Source organism: Protopterus annectens, chromosome 2.part1 (assembly GCF_019279795.1).
Source record: "Protopterus annectens isolate FY-2018-M chromosome 2.part1, PAN1.0, whole genome shotgun sequence".
Lineage (NCBI taxonomy): Eukaryota > Metazoa > Chordata > Ceratodontiformes > Protopteridae > Protopterus > Protopterus annectens.
Window position 1 is genome coordinate 976334582 of NC_056729.1, and position 19581 is coordinate 976354162.

The following is a 19581-nucleotide window of genomic DNA, read 5'->3' on the forward strand; positions in this document are numbered from 1 at the left end:
CCCACTTCTGGGTGTGGGTAATGCGGGATTTACCCACGGTTGTCACCGCGCCAACCGTGGGTAAATCGCGCATTACCCACACCCAGGCGTCGGTTATTGCTATATTCTGTATCCACAATACTTACATGTTATAAAAAACAGAATAAGCAGCTAAAATGCTACAAGAATAAGCTTTTATTTAGCCAAAAAAGTTAAGTTCTATCCTTTGTACTGACCATGGGTATGTGTCGGCCTGTAAAATTTGATGTTTGTACCAAAAACGTCCCACTTTGGCCATTTGAAAAGGTGGCAACCCTACATGTATTATTTTTGCATATTGAACAGTTTTAATCAGGAACAGGAAGTGATGTCAGCCCTATTTCCTTATAAAATGTGACTTGATTTTATTCAGTGTTTGTTTCTTATGGTTTGACAAAGCCCTTACAGGGTGAAGGCGCTTACCTATAAAACAGCTTGGATTTTACTTGTGTTTGGCACGGATTCAGTCATTGTTTGAACTAGCATTTATTTCTGCTGCTTGAATAAGCCTCAGTAACTGCTGGATTTATGCTGATTTTTGTTGTCAGCCTTGGTTTGCTCCTGTACTTCTCTTTTTGATCATCTATTTATAAATATGTATACTTGCAAATGTGTACATATGTCTCTCAGAAACATATGAACATTAACATGTACTATACATATGTAAACCAATCAACTGTCACATTTGTTGGCAGTAGTGTGGAATGCCTATAGTAAAGTCATATATCCTAACTACCTTCCATGCAGAATGTGCCATGGATGGTGTAGTGGTCAAACCGGTGACTAAGGTGTTTCCGTTCCTGGGTCCAAACCATGCAAGGGCTGCTAATTTTATATAATGCCCAGAATAATGGCCGTCGGATATAGGGGTGGAGGTAAGTGGCAGTCATTCAACAGTATGGGAAATGTAAATAAGTATGTAGGTGTATATGTATGTGTATGTACAGACATATATATATATATATATATATATATATATATATATATATATATATACATGAAGAATGAACATGGTCACAATAAAGCAATCATAACGAATGTGAAGGGAAACAGCAGCGGAACCCCCCCCCCCCGTATTATTTAGTGCTGTCTCAAGCTGGCCAGAGGTGAGCAAACCTCCTGTATCACCACCCACAGGTAGGATGCTAACAGTGGAACTAACTTTGTTCACGTGCTAAGTCTGACTTTCAGACAGTTTCCATTCGGATGATTCAAAAATCGAAAGACTAATTGAACACCCTGACCATTATATGAACGTATGTCCCAGGACTATAAGCTTGGGATGTCTGAATATACTTGGAGTGAGCCAACATACAGGAAGTGTCTACAGCAGTAGGGAGTGTTGCATGTGTAGTGGTGTGGTTTATTTCCGACCGGAGAATGGATGACTGCTGTGTTATTGATGTTTTGCTGCATTTGTTCTGGTAACTATGAACTATAGGTATACATGCAAATGAAGCAGAAAAGCAATAGTGTAGTGGTTAAAGCATCCACCTATTGAGCAGAAGTTGCCGGTTCGACTGCAGCACACACCATTTATGACGTGTAATCCGTATACGAGCATATCCTGCTAATTTTATGCTGTATAACGATATAATACCATTGAAATGTGAACTGGGGTGATGTATCACAGTAAGAATGTAGAAGGTGTTCGCGTGACGGGAAATGGCGGTTAAACATGGCAAAATGGAAAACCACTGGTTAAAAGTGTTGTACTCACCCTTTGTCCAATGGCCCTTGTTTTGCCCAGCAACACAATAAAGCGCCTCAGCCAGGCTCGACGCCAGGACCCAACACACCATAACCAATGTAATTTACCACTAAGCCATGGCAGTTATAGATAACTCTGATGTTATCACAAACATAGCAGACAGCAGAGTCATTCAACAGTATGATCAAAGTAATTAATCATGTAGATGTATATGCATGCATATGTACAGATATTATGTATATATATATATATATATATATATATATATATATATATATATATATATATATATATATACACACACACACACACACACACATATATCTACAGAACAAACATGGGCACAAGAAAGCATTCATAAGGAATGCAAAAGAAAACAGCAGCAGAACACCAGTATTGTCTAGTGCTGACATATCAAGCTGGCCAGAGGTGGGCAAACCCCCTGTGTCTCTAACCACAGATAGGATGCTAACAGTGGGAGTAACTTTGTTCACATACTAAGTCTGACTTTCAAATGGGTAATTGGTAGTCCCTTTCCCCAGTCAGACAAGCCTAAACCCAGATGACCATATGAATACCCTGACCATCATACAAACATATGTGCCAGGACTATAGGCTTGGGAAGTCTGAATATACTTGGAGTCAGTCAACATGTGGGATGGGTCCAGAGCAGTAGGGAATGGTGCATGTGTAGTAGTGCGGTTTTCCCAACAGGAGAATGGATGCTTGCTGTGTTAGTGAAGTGTTGAGGCATGTGTTCGGGTAACTATGAACCATGGGTATACATATAAATGAAGCAGAACACAGACAGTGTAGTGGTTAGAGCATCCGCCTACCGAACAGGCATTCACAGTTCACGTTCGACTATAGCACATATCATTTTCCTTGTGGAATGAATGTCGTTCTGCTGTAAAACCGACATAATAACATGTAAAAGTGAACTTGAGTATTGCATGGGACTTTTAACCACATCCTTTCAATCAAAGTGGTACTGTCATAATGAATAAGGCACAAGAAAGCACAAATAAGCGGCAGTAAACATATGTAACACACAGTAAGCACATGCAAGTGCACTTGCGCGGGTGTAAGGAGCTCCCAGCATAGGAAATGTATATAAGTATGTACAGATGTAATATATATAGATATATATATATATATATATATATATATATATATATATACATATACAAACACACACACACACACACACACACACACACACACACACACACACACACACACACACACACACACACACATACACACACACACACACACACACATATATATATATATATATATATATATATATATATGAAGAATGAACATTGTAACAATAACACATAAACAAGGGATGAGAAGGGAATCAACAGCAACTATGGTATTATATAGCGCTGTCAGCATATGTCATAAAAAGCTGGCCAGGAGTGAGCAATGCACTGCTACTCACACCACAGGCAGGGATTTACCAGCGGGAGTAACATCATTGAATTGCTAAGTCTACTTTACACACAGACAGAGAGTAATCCCTGCTGGGACGATCAAAAATTCTAAGGTGCATTTGAGCGTCATCCATTACACAAGCAAGGGCAGGTATGTTCAAAGACTAAATGGTGGGAGAGCCTGAGAATCCATGAGGTGGGACAACATATGTGTAGGGCCCCTAATGCTTTGGACAGGGCAATGTCTGGAGGTGTGTCATGGCTGCGACAATAAGTGGATATTGGACGTTACGCATGTAAGTTGAACATGGGTGGGGTGGAGGAACTATGGGTATGAAATTATGGATCCAGGCGTGCCAGGGTTGGATGGCCCGGTTCTAATTGGACCGCCCCATGGAGGTCAGCGAGTTCGTAATAGGTATATATGCATATACACATGCAAACATCAATATATAGAAGTACATTCTCTGTAACACATGCAGTCCATTTGTAGACATAGAAACAGGAATGTGCACATACAAACATCGACAGTAGATGGAATAATAGGCTGTGCAGAAGAGGGACGGGTACAAAACAGCTAAAACGTAGAGGTGTGTACAGTGTCCAATGTCAGTGCTGTGCTGATGATAATCAAATGTGAGTGCTTCCCCACACATGAAATCATTCCTGTGATCTGCCCGCTACGGCAACGCCAAGTGCTAAACCGATCTATTTGTAAATAAAATACGCTGAACACATACATAATTAGGCTCCCATGTGTAACGTGTGCGTTACCACATAGTCATACATATTAATTAATTGTAGTGTCATGTTAACGGGAGTAAGGATGTAATGAAGTATAGAGTCTAATCTTGCCATAAACACATGCGTGTTCTATGTGGGGCAACCCAATAATTGCGAATAGTATTCCTTCAGATGCTCACGTCACTAATGTTTGTGGACTAAACGTATGGAAGTTCTGAGGATATGTGGAGTGAGTAAACCAATGGGATGGCTCTATAGGAATAGGGTGTGGCCAGTGTGTAGTGGTGTTGATCCACCGCAAATCTAACAGGAGAATGGATGACAACAGTGTTAGGGAGGCATTGGGGTTTGTGTTTGGGGAACCAGGAGCCATGGGTATATGGGTATATATGCATATGGAGCAGCACAGCAGTAGTGCATTCATTACAGCAACCCCCTAACAAACAGGCATTCTCGTACCGAATCCCACTATATCACATTCCAATTACCATTGGTAATCTGTACATGAACATATTGCAACATCTGTCTGCTGTATAACCTGCTAAATATCGATTACAAGATAACTGAAGTAAAGTGTCAGTGTCATAATGAATAAGGCACTAGTGGCAGGGAAGCATATATAAACAACATTACGCATGTGTAAGTGCATTTGCTCGGGTTATGTATTGGTTTACAGACACACAGACACACACACACATACATATATGTATATATATATATATATATATATATATATATATATATATATATATATATATATATATACATATATATATATATATATATATATATATATATATATATATATATATATATATATATATATATATATATATATATATATATATATATATATATATATATATATATATATATATATATATATATATATATATATATATATATATATATATATAGTTGCAGACATATACATATATATGTATATATATATATATGTGTGTGTGTGTGTGTGTGTGTGTGTGTGTGTGTGTGCGTGCGCTTAGATATATAAAGATATACAGCTATGATAGGAAACAGCACACAGGAATGACATATGTTCACAGGCTATGCCAATGGAAGTGAGGAGCCCAGGCATGAAACATGAAACACATAGCATGCCCTTCCACCCCCCCCCCCCCCCGGCTGGACATGGGAAACATACACGCAAACAATGTAGAGTCCACAGCTCCCCAGAACACAGGCAGAATACAACCGGGGGGATACACAGTGCACCTGTGGACTGTAATCTTGGAACACAGACTGGAGCGTCCCTTGCAGGACACCCCATAATTTGCACAAACCAAATAAAGGCAATAGACTGGCCATTTTCTCCGAGGTGTATACAGACCCGGAATACAAGGGTGGATAACCCTGATGACCCATGGGCTGAGACAATTGTATGAAATGGGTCCTGTGAAGTGGAGAGTGGGCAGCGTGTAGTGGTGTGTCCATAACAGACCAGGACCCAGAGTAAGGATGGGTGCTGTTGAGCAGGCGAGGGTGGGGGAACTATGGGTAGCTACTTATGGGTCTAGGTGTGCAGATGTTGGCTGATGTGGGCCTATATGGACAGCCCTAGGGATGCAAGCGAATGTGTTCATTGGGCAGAGGCATCGGCCAATAAGCAGCCACACCTACTGTGAAACCCACTAAAGCAAAGTGTAATCTATATGGCAAGGAATGAAATAACCAGATGTAGACGTATATATGGAGAGGTATGTGTGTGTATATCTACCCATAGTGACATAGAGATATGCCTCTCCCTCACCGTAGTACGAATGTATACATACAGAGAAAGAATACATATACACACCCACATATAAGCATATACATATGCAGACAACCATAGACCCATATGTCGTTAGATTTTATATATCTATATATATATATATATATATATATACAGCAAGATATAAATATACATGTATGCATACATATACAGATATATCTGTATATATTAATGTAAATATATATATATATATATATATATATATATATATATATATATATATATATATATATATGTGACAGTAAATATACATATGTATATAGCTAGGATATGTTACAGCAGTTACAAGTAACATATATTCACAGGCCATGCATATGGTGGTGGGAGGTCCAATAAACAAACGTTTAACATGTAGCATCACCCCCCCAACCCTCCAGCTAGGCCGGTGAGACATACACACACACAATAAAGGTAAAGACACCACTGCTTCCCAGACCACCGGCAGGATACTACCAGTGGGAGAGACCTGCAAGGTCTAATCTTGAAACATAGACATTGATGTCCCTTGTGGGACACCAAAAATTAATAATTGGAGCCAGTCCCAGTAATGATTTATGAAACCAGGCTGTAGATTACACGGACCAGTAGGTTGTGCAAGCCTGATAGCCCATGGGTCGACACAACGTGTGTCCTGACATGGGGAGAGTGGGCAGTGTATAGTGGTGTGTTTATACTCCACCTGCACCCAGAGTAAGGATGACTGCTGTAGAGGAGTGGCAGGTGGGGGAACTATGGGTATGCGATTATGGGCCTAGGCGTGCAGGTGTTGGCTGGCAGGGCCATATTAGGACTGCCCCGGGGATGTAAGTAATATTCTGATATGGGCATAGCTGATGCCCATACCTCCCAACCCCTAAGAGCACATCCACTGGATAGGCTGCAAACCACTGGGGGAACACATAGGGACCATACCATTGAACTGTCCCCGATTACCAGGGACGTCCCTGACTTTGACTCAGATTCTAACTCTGTCCCACCTAAACCCTCCTAGAACTAGTGATATTAGGAGGAAAGGTGGTGGATTACACATAATGAATAACGACAACAATTAAGAGTCATAAACAGCATGTACCTCAGACAATGTGTATGAATACATATGCTCTGAGCCTGTAAATGTATCAGATTGATAGCACCAATAATTTAAATGTGTCCCTGATGTTGTTATGCCGTGTCCCTGATTCAGTCTTCATTTTTCCCCAATTGTATGAGAGGTCTGATAGGGACAGAAAGCACATATTCCACTGATTACCTTAGAAAGATGATAGAATAATAGGTATGCAGTAGCATGACTCTGCTGACAGATGTGGGTCCCAAAACCATTTATTTGTCTGTATTGAAGAGTCTCAGTTCCCATGTATCTGTCAGACGGGTGCAGATTGTAAGAGGAACGCACAAATAATATGAATAAAACACTGGACAGGCCGCTGATTCCGTACAGTCGAACAGGATGCCGTTGCCTAATGGGCAGCCATTCCCGATACTGTAGGCATGTATTCCGATGTAATAGGCATCACAAGGTAATATTGTGGCCCTCGCTCCCACCCAGGGGTGTGAGTGTCAGATGCAAGCACCAATGTCAGTGCATTTTCAAGTGTGGGAGCAAGTGGGTGTAAACCTGTTTGGCCGCCAGTATGTGAGTATTACACTGGTAAAGCAATGTCGAGGCTAATTGAGTGTAAGAAGCTGTAACCAGAGGTTAGCATTGCATAACACCATGCAAACCCATGCACACCCACTCACAACTGCTTTAATGTGCCTTAATCCCTCCATATCGAATGGCCTTGTTCTGTCCTGCAACAAAATAAATGGCCTCTGCAAGGCTCGGAACCAGGACCCTGCACACACAGCTAATGTGATTTACCAATACACCATGGCATATATACAGACATCGGAAATTACCACAAACATATCATACAGCGCAGTCATTCAACAGTATAGGAATGTATTCCATCATGTTGATGTATGTGTGAGTGTTTATGTCCAGCATATAGGTACTTACATATATAGAGATATATCAGGAACATACCATATGACAACAAAGCATTACAAACGAATGAAAAGGGAAACACCAGTGATGCCTGTATTATGTAGTGGTGTTGTCCTTTGTAATATCAAGACTTTCTCAGACAGACATATGTCAGTCATACACGCAAACAGTAGTACATTGGCCGTATACATTACTCTGTGCATGGAATGTACAGTAACACAACAGTACCTGTCCAATAATTACATGGGATCAGTACTCTTGCAAGGTGCTCTGTGCAACATCATCATCATGATAAAGGTAGATGGGGTAACCAGAGAGGGACTGGTAGTGTTGTGTGTACAATGGGGTCATTCGCATCACACGTACCTGGAACATTTAGGAGTGATGTGCATACCAGGATCATGCGCCTGAGGGACAGGGGTGAGGATAACAGGAGTATGTTGTGATGCATATTACAAGGGTTACATGTGTCCAGTGGGTACGTGTGTGAAATGGACAGCTGTGTAATGGGCAAATGTTGTCCTTGGAACTGACTGACCTTATGTTTTGGTAGGGTGAGAGTGGTATGTGGGGGAAGGAGAGTAGGTATACCCATGGAGGATAGGTAGGGTAGGATCACACACAAGACAGCATACGGGGTTGGCATATGATACATGTGGGGGGATACACCTCGGACAGGGAGGGGTGTTCGGCATTCACAAGGCCATGGGAACAGTGGGATAGAGGTCACCAGCCATGGGCAGCCACCACTGCACCAAAACAGCTGCAAAGGAGGCAGTGCTGGGGGCTGTCCTGGAGGGGCGACCTCACCCTGTAAATGTGACAGTCCACCCTTGAGCTTGCGTATCTGGCCTCAGAACCCCTTATTGAGCCCCCAACGTACCACGTCTGGGATTGCACAACAGTGGACATGTTCCTGTCTGTCCCTGCTCCCAGGGGGGCAGTCCCCATCCTTAGTGGTGGTACCACCAGAAGGTGGTGCAGAGCCAACAGAGGTTGAGGTCCAAGGCTGGGCCCCAGATGTGCTGGTCCCCAGTGCCATGGTCAGCTAAAGTGGGACAGAAGGTTCTGCCGGGACCTCCAAACCCATACAGCCTATGGTGTTGCAGTTTAAACACAGATATGGCTTAGTAATAGACAACAGCATTCAGGATTACTTACAACAGTATGCATAGATATGACCATCAACCCAACACAACAGATGGTATACATTTGCAGAGGGAGCACAACACATGCATATATACTGCATGACATCTGTACGAAGGGTAGAAGACATGTAACTAAAGCTATGAACAGTGGCCAATTATTGGCTTGCCACTGAGAACCCCAGACAGTGTCTGTCATGGCAGTAACACATCCCTATCACCATATACTGACAGCAATCCTCCCACTGTGCTCCTGCTGTGCACAGATGTGTGTTCAGTGTGTAACACAGGAAACAAATGGTTCACACACTGATGAGTCCACAGATGGCCCTACAGACAGGGGTCCCTCACGAACAGAACACTGTCATGTCTGTTATAAAACATGCAGAATAGCCATTACCACACACAACATGTGAAACAGACAGTTGTGTCAGTGAAGCATAGTTACACTTACATGCTGTAGTCATGTCTGGCACATCACCCTCCTGTCTTTAGGCTATTTCCCACTGTGTATGATGTTTAAGGAACATCGAGATATCATCTGTGATGCCGTTTCCAAACACCACATCCAGGTACCACTCACAGCGACTGTCATGGCCAAACACCAACATGATGCTCCTAGATATTATACTGTGTTTATCATGTAAATGGCTATGGGAACATCATCACAGCTGTTCCACATGCAATCAGCTAGAGGAGGACTGCAATAGGTGCAGAGGCCATCACCTGATCATGTCCATCACTTACAATACACATGCTGGTGCTGAGCAGATGTACACCTCCACATCCAAAAGAGAGTGTGTGGGAGGGACAGACAAAGTACATCAGAGAAGGGCTTGGAGACTAAAACCTAAGCATCGTCTGTCACACAACTACTAGTACAGGGGTCAAACCCTTGGCTGACTAGTCATTACTATTACAAGTGCATGCAATTACTACATGTGCCACAAAGCCGACATGTTGCTGTGCTGTAAGAACATATATGTGTGTTGGTGAGAGACATGTGCAACAGAGATATAGTAGACATACATTAGGTGTAGCACATATGGCTGTCCACGGGAACAGATGCCATTGACACCACAACCACACTCTCAAATGGACTTGCATTGACACTCTGCCAGGGCCACAAATACATTCCCTAACTACTTAGTTTGCCACACTGTAGTAATGCACAGGTACTACATGCACCCCAGGGGATATCTGGAGGTTCTATGGGCTAGGTCATGTGAACGTATTTGACATCTGTTGGTATGCCATTGGGGGTTATACAGGCAGTAACTGTGGTTGGGATCATCATAACCCACACGCAGACACAAGATGTCAGTACTGATATGCATGCATACATTGTTTCATGGGTGTGTAGTGGTTGGCTGTGAAAGATGGCTGTACAAGGCTGGGTGAGGGTTAATCCTTGGCATCATGCAAACCGACAATGGTGTGCAGTGTGGTACATGGTTGTAGTGTCTGTAGTGTCCCACACAGATGTGTACTGCATGAACTGCCCTGACATCCTGGTTACCATTGTGTATGGCCATAGCTTTGCAATGCATGCCATGTCTGTGTTTGATAGTCCTTGACATAGACATTGCCTGGGATGTGCATGTCCCACAATACTGTACAGTGACATATACAGGTGTATCTGGTATGGCAGGTACATGTCGTGTACACAGACTGTTATACAACGATATGCCAATACTGGCCTGTTGTGGCGAAACCTGCTTATAGTCAGCAGATCAACCCTGCACCTGCATTGATAGCATGATACAGGTATTCCCTGGTGTCAGTGGTATCGGTCCATACAGGGCACATGTGTATGGCATTGTATGGCCTCTGTGAATCACATTTGATGGCACCACATATGCTGCAGGCATCCAGTGGGGAACATAGTGAAGGCACATTGTCTGCAATTATGTGCCTATTGTACCGCTGTACAAGGTGCCATGTCCTCTGCAGCCCATGCAATCATACCATGCCTATTATCTGTCATCAATGTGCATGGTACTAGCAACATAGCAGGATATCCTAGGCAAGTGTGTTTGTGTATGACACATGGGTTCAGGACATATACCGGGTACTAGTAGGGTTGCATACTTTGTTCACCAGGCCTTTTGCCAGATGTAGGGGTATGGCTTGCCAACACAGTCCTGTGGCTGACTGACATCTGTACATCTTGTGAGGTGGGCAGTGTGTCATAAGATGATCACCAGATATGAAAACTAGAAGATCTGCTTCCCAACATGTCCAGTGGTTAGACACTCACAGCCACCCCCACACAGGCTCTAACAGTCAAACACACACACACCCGCCATGTCCTGGATTTGAACCACTACCTACCTAGTGTATCACACTTCAGCAATACGCATTTAAGGCACACGCTATGGAGAATACCAGGTTACAGCAGTCCTAGAGGTGCATTTCTAAGTGTATGACATCAGCAGGATTGCCAAAGGTGAGTATATGACTTGTACAGAGTGTGACTACTCTAAAATCATTGGTCTGTCCTCAGGCAGACACACACACACACACACACACACACACACACACACACACACACACACACACACACACACACACAGTTGGCAAGTATGGGATTACAACACTGGCGTAACTACTCTATCACACTACAGCAATACGCAGTTACAGAATGCACAACAGAGACTACTGGTCTACAAATTTCCCAGATGTGTATTTCTAGGTGAGTGACATCAGCAGCATTGCCAAAGGTGAGTATATGATTTGTACGGACTGTGGGTAGCCTATAAACCATTTCTCTATGCACAGTCTGAGACAGACAGATGCGCACACATTCACACACACAATTGGCAAGTCTGGGGTTAGAACTTCTACCTAACTAGAATAACACTACAGCAGTATGCAGTTATGGGACGCACCATGGAGATTACTGGGCTACAGCTCTCCTAAAGGTGTATTTCACAACCTCAGCAGGCTTGTCATAATACTGCTTTGGGGAGGGCAGTGTGTGCATGGGCCATAACCCAGTCATGTAGGGGTTGACATGCCACATGCGGGCGCACAAGGGGCCATATGTCACAGGTACATGTGTACAGCTACTAGATGACTACTTCCCTGTACAGTCATGTTGCTCAGCTGGCACGTGCACCACATAGTCTGACGTGCTGACAGATACAGGTGACTAGTATCTGCAGTGAATGACATCTGCACCTCATGTGTTTGGGGCCCTTCGGCTGTGTGCTGGATGGGACAGGCATGGATGGTTCCTTGTCATGGTCACCCTCTTCCACACATCTATGTCCATCTACCTTAGACATATTATCGTGTGTTGTCGTTACATATATGCCTGTATTCCTATTCACTGTGTGTGCAAGGCAGGCATTGTGCATACTGACATGTGTCTACACTAAGAACTGCAACCGCCAGATTTGTCCGGACCACTGGTGTTTGCAGACATGGCCTTCATGTGTTTAAGTGTGTGTGCATGCCCTGTATGAACATTCAGTATGTTGTCGATTGACATTGCTTTCATACCTTCAAGTGTGTGAGCATGCCCAGTATGGCCATCTGTATCACATGTGTTACATGTCCAGGTAGTCTGTACTGTGGTGCTGACCTTTGTGTTGTACACTGACAGGTAGCATGCTGTGTCTGCAGGATATCCATTGGTCATGTGGCATTGACTGTTGCTACATTTCTGCATAGCGGGGGGGACACCTGACTGTATCTACATTCCTACACAGGAGCGGGGGGGGCACGCTTGACTGTTATTATAAGTGTACATTGTATGTGGGGCACACCTGAAACTTGTACACATTTGTTAGTACTGTACTGGTATGTCAGGCACTCCATTTCAGTATGTAGTCTTACCCACTGTGATGGCTAGGGGCATACCAGTGTACTACAGATCTTAGCTTTAATTACCAACATATTACTTTCTGACTTCCTAGCCTTCACAACCTACATCCAACTGCCTGGCCTGCTGTAGTCTGTGTGGGTCTGTGGGAGGGGTTACCCATAGGGCACATTCAGAGGCCATAGTACAGCATTTGTTTGTGTTGGTCTACACCTGTCCAGCTAGCTGAGACTTGTGTGGGTCTTATGGATACACATGATGCTCAGCCCATTACCTGCAGTGGGTTCTGTCACCCTGTGTAGTACTGGCTACTATGGTGACTCCAGTATGTGTTACAGATATCATGGTGCCACTATGGGTGTCTACTGTCTGCTGCTTTAACATTCGGCCACCCAATTCCCTTGCATGCTCACATCCATATCATAGCTACAGGTACCAACACATTCTACTACATCTGACAATTGGTAGGTTGATTGACTTACCTTGAGGTTGTGCCAGACTTGAGGATGGTGCTGGAGGGCTGCCTATGTCGAATGCACATAGTACACTCCCAATACATGGCTGAGCACAGCTAGTGTCATATATGGCATCCCTTTTACTGGCTGTGCGAGTCAGAGAGGGTGACATTCCCCGGGTCCCTACTGTGTCAGTGCATATGCTATGCATTGCCTCTTTGCCAAGGCCAGGTCATACTGGGCATGCCTCCATCCACCTACTTGGTCAGGTTCAGGTTGTTCCTGCTCTGAGTTACTCTGTGCCTGTACAGGCCTTAGCATTGGTGGGGGGCTCTGTGGCCCTGCCCCATGCTGTTCCACAGGATCATATTGTGTAGCATAGCACATACCATAACAATTTGGGTGCATGTAGCTGGTGAATACTGCAAGGCTCCACCGGATGTGTCCAGACACTGTAACCATGACCTGAGCATCCCAAACACACGCTCTATTATATGTCTGGCCTGTGTGTGTGCCTCATTATGGCATTGTTGTTCAGGTGTGTGTGCATTTCTGATGGGTGTCATCAGCCACAGCTCCAGTGCGAACCCAGCATCCCCCACTAGGTGACCGTAGGGGATGGCCATATTGGCAAAGCTGTGGTACAGCTTCGTCAGATGCCATATTTCTGAATCGTCATAGCTTCCAGGGCAGCCAGCACACACATTCATTATAATGCCCTGGGCATCACATACGACCTGGCAGTGTATGGAGGGGATGCTCCTGCGGTTGATGTAGTCCCTACCCTGCTCACCGGGTGGTGCTTTGATGCGTAAGTGCATGCAGGCTATAGCACCCACTACCCCAGGGTATTCTGCTATTTGGTGGAAGAGATGCATATTGCTGGTCAACACCTCATGTGTGTTGAGGAAATATATGTGCTCACTGGCATGTACTGACATGGCATCCAGGAACTGGTGGAATACTCTGGATGCTGATGCCTGTGTGATCCCCATGATATCCCCAGTTGTGCTTTGGGAGGTACCTGTGGCTAGTATACCTAGGCCTACACATACCTTGGTATCCACTGGGATGGGTTCCCCTCGGCCTGTTTGATGTGTCAGGTGTGGCCGGCACTGCTCAACAATCTGCTGTAGGAGGTCTCTGTCCACCCTATAGTGCTCCACTATCTCTAGCTCATGTAGCCCCTGGTATGTTACTCTGAGTCTGTACACTTTTCTCTGTCTCCTCACTGAGGGTTGTTCGGCAGCATTCACATCTTCACCACCCTCAGTCTGTAGCACATATTGGTCTATGTTGCCTGCTGCAGCCCTTCTCATTTCATAGGTTTGTTTGTTAAAATTTCCCCGCCTGTATACACCAGGAGTGTAGAGTGTGGAAAAACCAGAGGGGAAGGTGTTTGCTTAGTTTATAGTAGTGTTTTGGGCTGGGCTGGTCTGCTACCCCTGTAATCGGCTGATTCTGATACATATCACCTGTCAGCTCAGCTAATTCACCTTGATTACTCTCCTACTGCTGTTGTCCCTCCCAATTGCACTAGGCAGGTATAGACACCCCCCCTAGCTTAGCCGTGCTAAGCTAGGAGCAATCCCGAGCCACAGGGCTCTAATCCACATACAGTATGCCTGACACACCCTCCATGAGGTCACCCATATCCGAGTCCTGCACCCGGCTATCTATACACATACACTCTTGGGACCTGCCTCACACCCTGGGGATAACTGGAATTCACTATCCTTTATCTCATTTGCATAGGATTGCCTGCTAATCCATAGCTGCATGACCCATACTGATCCTCCCCAAAACTAGCCACTGCTTACCATCGCACAAACCCACACACAACTGCTTAAAAGTGCCTTACTCACACCCTTTTCAATGGCCCTTGTTCTGCCCAGCAACAAAACAACCGTCTGCTTCAAGGCTCGAAACCAGGACCCTGCACACCACAGACAATGTGATTTACCACTAAGCCAGGGCAGATATACATACATTGGACGTTATCATGTACATATCATCCAGCACAAGCATTCAACAGTATAGGACATGTATTCCATCATGTAGATGTATTTGTTCAAAAAAATTAGGATAGCTTATGTGAATTTAACAACAAATGAAGTCAAATCTCTTAATAAATTGAAAAGCTAACTGATTTAACTTTTAGACCTGCAGATAAAGGTGGGGGAACAATCATTCTGAACACTTTAGATTATAACTTACTTATGTTAAATATGTTATCAGATTTAGCTACATATAAAATTATTTCAGTGAAGATGGTTAATAAAATCATTACAGCTGTACATGAAACACTGTATGATTTACTTATGTGCAGGCAAATCTCTCCTGAATTATATGACTATTTGTTTACAGAATTTCCAACTATTCCAGTAATAAAAGGGCTACCGAAAATTCATAAAAATTTAACCCCTATACCTTTACGGCCCATAGTGTCAGGCAGTAATTGGGTCACTGCAACTGTATCTACTCTCATTGAAAAGCTTCTCAGACCTGTAGTTAATGCAGTCCCTTCCATCTTAAAAGATACCTACCAACTTTTGGAGAGTTTGGTTGATCAGACTTTTGATGTTACGAACAATAATTGTTTTTTAGTAACACTTGATGTAAAAAACCTATTCACTTCTATTCCCAATGACATAGGGCTGGAAGCCATCAGAGAACTATTAGTTAGAGATACTGCATTTAATGGAGACAAGATAATTTTAATTTGCCAGTTATTAGATTTGGTACTAAACAATAACTTGTTTATGTTTAATGATAAAACGTATTTACAGACATGGGGGGTAGCCATGGGCACCCCCTGTGCAAATACGTACGCAAATCTAGTGGTTCTAAACTGGGAAACAAAGTTTTTATTTAACCATCCTATGTTTGAAAATGTCAAATTCTACAAACGATTTGTGGATGATGTTCTTTTAATATGGCAAGGTACCCTAATAGATTTCCAACAATTTTTGGAATTTTTAGAATCTACAACAACATTTTTGAGTTTTACGATGGAAGCTTCCAATAAATGTGTTCATTTTCTTGATGTTACTTTAATGCTTAATGAACATGGCACAGTTACCTCATCTTTGTTTAGGAAACCTACCTGGACTAATACATTACTTAAATACGATAGTATGCATCCCAGGCATACATTCCCTGGCATCATCAAAAGTCAGTTTATCAGGTTAACTAGGCTGTGTCAAACTGAAGAATCAATGAAGCTAGAAGCAGAAAGATTAGAAACACTCTTTTTGAATAGAGGTTACAATAGTGATTTAATTAAAACTATTAAAGATAGCGTTCTGAGTCCTTTAGTAATAAATACTCATGTAGCCAAGATGTCTAACTCAACTGACTTAAAAATAAAAAACAAAGTCATGAAACTTCCTTATATTATTAAATACACAAGTGATGTGAAATGTTTAGAACAAATTATATGTAAGAATTGGAATATACTCATGACTGATACATCAGTAGCTAGTTTAGTAGGGAACTACCCTAGATTCCTTTATAAAAATTGTCTGAACTTGAAACAAATTCTATGCAAGGACCACTGTATTATGTCTAAAAATCTTAATGAGAATACTGGAACTGTTCCCTGCGGAAAATGCAATAGATGTACTTACATTTGTCCTACATCTTTCTATATCCATCCTACTTTAAATTTTACTTTTTATTTTAATAGTTTTGCTACTTGTTCTACTAAATATTTAGTATATCTGGCTTCCTGTCTTAAATGTACTGCTTTCTACATTGGCCTTACTAAAAGGAAATTATCAGAGCGAATATATGATCATCTATATGAAATTAGGAGATGTTCAGATACTAATGCTTTAACTCAGCACATAAAAGAGCATCAAGATCATGCGTTTTGTTTTAGAGTGCTAGAAGTAATAGCATTAAATCCGAGAGGTAGTGATGCCATTAATAATCTAGCATTAGCTGAACTAAAATGGATTTTAAGGTTCAATGCTCATAACTACCCAGGCTTAAATACTTCGGTATCTATTAAGCCTATTTTGAATAACAGGAAACGTTGATAAGATGTCTTCGAATGCTATAAAACTATTATTTTAGCTTTTTTATAAATCTGGATATATTATGCTTTAATGCAATTACTTTTAAGGTTTTTCATTATGTACGAATAGTCATATATTTATATATATTTTTATTAAGTCATATACTTATATACTCACATAGCATTCACAGGTTTTTAATAATCTCCCACACATCAATTTTAAAACTTAAACTTTAGCAAGATATTAAATTTTTGTTAATCTAGTGGATTTTTTAGTTCTTAGTCCATATCTAACTTGCAGTCTTTTATTAAATTATTAATTATTAAATAAATTACTTATTAATTAAATAGACTAACAACCCTAGTTTAAGAGACATCTTTGATTAAGTGTTTAGTTTCTTGTACCATCCAAGTAATTGATAAATTTATTACTCTGTTTATAATCATACATTTTTTGTATATATTTATATATTTCTAAATTGATAGTATCTTTAAATCAATATATTTACACGGTTTTATATTAATATAATTTTAAATATTTATAACTATATAATATATTTGATATGTATTTTCATGTATATATATATTTCTGGATAGTTATATTTATGTACAGCAAAACTATTAGCAGTTTTTATATTTTTACTTTCAACATATAATATACATTTGAAAGATTTGAGCGCCTCACTATTACTTAGCGAATAAAGTAATTCCGTTTGTTAGAGACAAATAATGAAATTTGTGTTCTACATTTCTGTGAAAAAAAGTCTTATATACCCAGTATATTCAGTTTCTGAATGTTATTTAGTTCGCTTTGAACAGTGATGAGTTTGTTATATTGTTAATTTATGTCAGAATTGTTTTATTAGACATCAACATTTTTTAGATATGCGTTTTTAGTATACGCTCATATTTAACATTCAGGAAATGCTGCACTCAGTTTTATTTTCAACCTCAGGTTTAAGCCATATCACGTTTGAGGCTTTATTAATTTTACTGTATATATGTAAGAATTTGTTATATATTATAATTTAACTTACATAATTAAAAAACAGTTATTATTTTTCATAGCCATGGCTTTATACAATTAGCCTATGCTTTTGAATATATGTTCTTTCATCTTCCTATATCATAGAACTGTTTGTTGGTTTTAAACATGATTCCTTTAAATGTTTATTGAATTAATTAATTAGATTAAGCTTTTAGTTAATTGCTTTGCTATTTAAACCAAGTTAGTGGGAGAAAATGTTATCTGAAGAAGCGTGGTTGTATCCACGCGAAAGCGCTTATCAACCCACTTGTTTTGTTAAATAAAAAGTTTATTTTATTATAACGCTATTACTTCTACTGGATTATTTAACTAAAAGTGAATCTACAATTTGGTGTGTCATGGAGAGATCAGTTTCTGTTTTTACATATAGTAGATGTATTTGTGTTAATGTCCATATATATATATATATATATATATATATATATATATATATATATAATATATACACATACATAGATATAGTATATATATATATATATATATATATATACATATACATCTCAAGAACAAACCTTGTGACAGCAAAGCATTAGACAAGAATGAAAAGGAAACCACCAGCGACTCCTGTATTATATACTGGTGTTAATCCCTAGGCAAGTGTGTTTCTGTATGACACACGGGTTCAGACTGTATTCAGGGTAATATTAGGGTTGCTGACATTATTCACCAGGCCTATTGCCAAATGTATGGGTATGTCTTGCCAACCCAGTCTCTTGGCTGATTGTGACATTTATGGCCACTATATAGGGAAATGACAAAACACACTTCTCAACACATCCAGTGGCTAGCCACTCACAGCCACCAACACATCGGATATGACTGACAAACACACACACCTGCTATGCCTTGGAATAGAGCACCTACCTGACTACTTTATCACACTACAGCATTATGCAGTTACAGAACGCGCTATGAAGATTACTGGGTCACATCAATCCCAGAGGTGTATTCCTAGGTGGGTGCCATCATCATCCTTGCCAAAGTTGAGTATAGGAATCATACAGAGTGTGAGTACTCTAAAAAGCATTGTTCTTTCCACTGGCAGACTGACACACACACACACTCGGCATGTCTGGGATTAGAATACCAACCAAACTACTTTATCACACTACATCATTATGCAGTTACAGAACATGCTATAGAGATTACTGGGTTACATCAATCCCAGAGTTGTATTCCTAGGTGGGTGACATCATCAGCCTTGCCAAAGTTGAGTATAGGAAGCGTACGGAGTGTGAGTACTGTAAAAAGCATTGTTCTGTCCACCGGCAGATGGACACACACACACACACACACTCGACATATCTGAGATTAGAACACCGATCTAACTACTTTATCACACTACAGCATTACGCAGTTACAGAATGTGCTATCGAGATTACTGGGTCACAT